This window comes from Otolemur garnettii, unplaced genomic scaffold (assembly GCF_000181295.1).
Source record: "Otolemur garnettii isolate 467f Iridium unplaced genomic scaffold, OtoGar3 scaffold00296, whole genome shotgun sequence".
Taxonomy (NCBI): Eukaryota; Metazoa; Chordata; class Mammalia; order Primates; family Galagidae; genus Otolemur; species Otolemur garnettii.
Window position 1 is genome coordinate 113,694 of NW_003852691.1, and position 4,858 is coordinate 118,551.

The 4,858-nt window shown below is 45.3% G+C and overlaps 1 pseudogene; it reads left to right on the forward strand.

Moving 5' to 3' along the window:
- The first annotated feature begins 2,406 nt into the window (after positions 1 to 2,406).
- LOC100954373 overlaps positions 2,407 to 4,858 on the forward strand; it is a 4,951-nt pseudogene continuing 2,499 nt past the window's right edge.

The following is a 4,858-nucleotide window of genomic DNA, read 5'->3' on the forward strand; positions in this document are numbered from 1 at the left end:
GTGTTTTGTGAAGCAACTTCATCACCTTCAGGGATTCCTATAAGGCGAATTTTAGTTTTCTTTGAATTATCTGAGAGCTCTCTGAGAGTGAGATCCGTTTTTATTCTCCATTTCTTTTGATCGTTACGTTCCTGGGCTTCTTCAAAAGCTTTGTCTTCAGAATCAGAGATCCTTTCTTCTGCGTGTTCCACTCTGTTACGGAGGGATTCCACTGTGTCTTTCAGATCTTTGAGGGCTGCAACCTCTTGTCTCAGTGTTTCAAAATCTTTGATCATTTTATCTTTGAAATTGTTGAGTTCTTGATATATCTTTTGAATGACTTCTTGAGATATCTTTTGGGTAATTTCTTGAGAGATGTTTTGAATCATTTCTTGAACTTCTTCTTCCTTCCTTTCTTCCATTCTGTTAATCAAATTTGCTATACACGTTCTGAACTCGATTTCTGACATTTCAGCCATTTGCTTGTGGATGGGGTCTTCAGTTACGTCTGCCCCATTTTTCCTTGGGGGAGTTGATCTATTCTGGTTATTCGAATTGCCAGAGTTTTTCCGCTGATTCTGCCCCATTCTGAGTTTACCTTGTTTGGAGGCTTTATCAGAACTGTTCAGTTGGTGGCCTCTTCTAGTTGCCCAGCGAGAGAGAGGCAGAGCGTGTCTGTTGTCTACTCCCAGCGCTCGGGTGCTGGGTCAACTGGGGTGCAGTGGAACGGCAGCAGCTGCATGGGAGTGTGTGTGGGCAGATTAGACCTCGTTCAGCCTACTGGGGAAACCAGTGGGCAGGAGACTGGCAGTAGCCGGATCAGTCCTAGTTCAGCACCCTGGAGCAGTTGGGGGTGGGGGAATGGCAGCAGTAGTGTAGGGTATGCAAGCGATCAGATCAGTCTTATTTCGGCCCCACCAGAGTAGCTGGGTGGAGTGGAGGACTCCTTCACCGTGGCCCGTTGGACGTGTGTGGCACTAGCAAGCTGATCTATTCCCTCCCAGCCTGGAAGCCAGAGTGGGGAACTCCTCCGCCTCCGTCTGTGGGACACACGTGGCTCTAATAGACAGTTCTTGGCCCGCCCAGAGCGCTAGACTCCTCCACCACCTCCTGCAGGGTGCGCGTGGCTCTAGCAAGCAATTCTGGGCCCACCCAGCACAGGTGCCTGGAGCAAGGAAGTCCTCCGCTGGCCCCTGTCTAGTGTGCGTGTCTCTAGAAGGCTGTTTGGGGTCTGCCTGAAATGGAGGACTCCTCCGCCCCTGCCCGTAGGACACCCATGGAGCACACGGCTCTAGCAAGCAGTTCTGGGCCCTCCCGGAGTGGGGGACTCATCTGCAGCCACCTGCAGGGGTGCACTAGGCTCTAGCAAGTACTTCTGTGGCTGCCCAGAGGAGGGGAACTCCACTCCGGCCACCCGCTGCCCGCCGCCTTCGGGAAGCTTGCAACTCTAGCAATCAGTTCTGGACCTGCCCAGAGCCCTGGGGCGGGGTGCTTCTCTGCTGGCCGTGGGGTGCATGAGTGTAGCAAGCAGTTCTAGGCCCTCCCGGAGTGGGGGACTCGTTCACTGCCACTGGCAGGGGTGTGCTAAGCTCTAGCAAGTACTTCTGTGGCTGCCCAGAGCAGGGGAACTCTACTCCGGCGACCCGCTGTCCGCGGGAAGCTTGCAGCTCTAGCAATTAGTTCTGGACCTGCCCAGAGCCCTGGGGCGGGGTTCTTCTCTGCCGCTTGTGGGGTGCGTGGCTCTAGCAAGCACTTCTAGGCCCTCCCAGAGTGGGGGACTCATCCGCCGCTACTGGCGGGGGTGCACTAAGCTGTAGCAAGTACTTCTGTGGCTGCCTGGAGCAGGGGAATTCTACTCTGGCGACCCGCCACCCGCTAGAAGCTTGCAACTCTTGCAATCATTTCTGGACCTGCCCAGAGCCCTGGGGCGGGGTTCTTCTCTGCCCCCGTGGGGTGCGCAGCTCTAGCAAGCAGTTCTAGGCCCTCCTGGAGTGGGGGACTCATCCGCCGCCACCAGCGGGGGTGCGCTAAGCTCTAGCAAGTAGTTCTGTGGCTGCTTGGCACCGGGGGCTTCTCTGCGGCCGCCCGCCACCCGCGGAAGGGGGGTGGGTCTAATAAGCAGTTCTCGGGCCCGCTTTGTACCTGCATTTTATGTTCTTAAATGATCTTCCTTGGATATATAGCTTGCCGAACTTCTTTCTGGGCTGAGCTCCCTGTCTTTGGCTTCATAGATTCTGATTCCAACCAGTTTTTCTTCCTTTGCTCAGGAGCCTCTAACCAGGGTTGCTACCAGTCAGCCATCTTCCCAGAATCCCCCCAGAACACATTATTCTTAGCAAAGCATCACAGTAATGGAGGAACAAGAATACATGTACTCAATTCTTATATGAGAACAATTAATGACCTAGCACACAGTGGTGGGTGGGGATGGGAAGATCAGAGAAAGGGAAGGAGGGAGAGGATGAAGGATCAAAGGAGATGGTACACGTTGAGGAGTGGAACACTATTATGGGAGGGTCTTTATCTGACACAATCAATCAGTGTAACCTGGTTTTTTTTATCCTCAATGAATCCCCAACAATAAAAAATAAAAATAAAAATAAATAGTTGACAGACCTCCACACATCAAGACATACAGAACTCTATCATACTTATCAATTCTCTCAATAAATATGAATATCTTGAATTCCCCACTGAACAGGCACATAGGCTGGCTGACTGGATCAAAGAGCACAAATCAATAGTACGTTGGGTTCAGGAAACACATCTAACCTCTAAGGACAAAACCAGACTCAGGGTACAGAGTTGGAAAACAATTCTTCAGGCAAATGGAAATCAGAAACAAGCAGGGTTTACAAACTTCTTTCCAGATATAATTGGATTTAAACCAACTAAAAGAAAGACAAAGATGAGTACTATATTCTGGGCAAGGAAGTAATAGAATGAGTTATATGGAAGCATTAACAAAGACCACATGGTACTTTCAAGATATGGAGAAAAATCATTCAACAACATTCAGCATCTTCTTCTTTTAAGGACACTTAAGAAAATAGGCAGAGATGGGACATTTCTTAAACTGATAAAAACCATTTACAACAATCCCACAGCCAATACCATACTGAATGGAGCAAAATTGAAAGCATTTCCACTCAAAACTGAAACTGCACATGCATGACCATGATGGCCACTACTACTTAACAGAGTGCTAGAAGTTTTAGCCAATAGAATCAGCCAATGTAATAATATCAAGAATAATACCAAGAATACCAAGAATACAAATGAAGGCAGAGGAGGTCAAACTTCCACTTTTTGCTAATGATATGATCTTATACTTATAGAAAATCAGGGACTCACCCATTAGACTCCTGGAAGTGATTGAGAAATACAGTAACAACTCAGGATATAAAATCAATGCCTACAAATCAATAGCCTTCACATACAACAATAACAATCAAGCTGAGAATCAAATCAAAGACTCAATATCCTTTACAAGAGTTTCAAAGAAAATGAAATACCTGAGAATACACCTAACAGAGAATGTGAAGGACCTCTACAGAGAGAACTATGAAACCCTGAGAAATAAATAGTAGAAGATGTAAACAAATGGAAGAAGATGCCATGCAGATATCATGCATGCCACCCAAGAATCAACATTGTTAAAATGTCTATACTACACAAATACTTTTATGGATTTAATGCAATCTCCATTAAAACACCAACACCATACTTTGAAGAATTGAGAAAATAGTTCTTCATTTCATATGGAGTAAGAAAAAACCTGTAATAGCCAATGCAATTCTCAGAAAAATGTTTCTTTCAATACCATTTGAGCATGTCATTTGCCATAAAACTATTTTTTATTAAGTCAAATACACATAGATCATGAATCTATTCATGCATATGTGGGGTACAATGTGCTGATTTTTTTAATACAATCTAACGTGGTTACATTAAGCCAATCAACATAGCTTCCACCTCATTTACTCAATTATTGTGCCAAAACATCTATGTTCTACATTTCACAGATTTGACTTGTACCCTTGTCATATGTTCCATAGGTGTGATCCCACCTTTTACCCTCCCTCTGTTGAACCTCGCCCCTCCCCTCCCTCCAAATACTCAGCCGGGCATGATGGCTTGCACATGTCATCCTAGCATTCTGAAAAGTTGAGGCAGGAAGATCACTTGAAGCTAGGAATTTGAGACCAGCCTGAGAAACGCAGACCCTGTCTCTACAAAACATAGAAAAATTAGTGGGCTGTATTTATACATGCCTATAGACACAGCTACTCAGAAGAGTGATGCAGGAGGATCACTTGAATCCAGGAGTTTGAGATTACACTGATCTATGTTGATGTTACTGCACTCTAGCCAGGGCAACAGGGCCAATCCTGTCTCAAAAGAAAGAAAGGAATGAAAGCAAATGAGGAAAAGAAGGAAAGAATGAAATCCTATAAATGTGAATAGATACTTACCCTCATTCTCATTAGAAATAAAAGAAATGCAAATGTAAACCACAATAAGATACCTTTTCTGAACCATGAGATCTACACAAAATTAGGAAGTTGACAATACCAAGAGTTGGCAAGATTGCACAGTAATAAGGACTCTTATGCACTCCTGGTGGGTGTGTAAATTGCTACTATCAGATTACCCCACAACTGCAGGACAGGCTATGTACCAGGGGGAATTTTTGTACAAGTAGATGAATTTGTAAGCATACAAGAATTTTTTTTTTTATTGAATGGTAACTGTGTACATTGATGCACTTTGGGGGTACAGTGTGGTGTTTTCACACACAACCCAAGACACTTCCATCAAACTGGTTAACATAGCCTTCATGTAACTTTCGTAGTTATTATGTCAAAACATTCATATT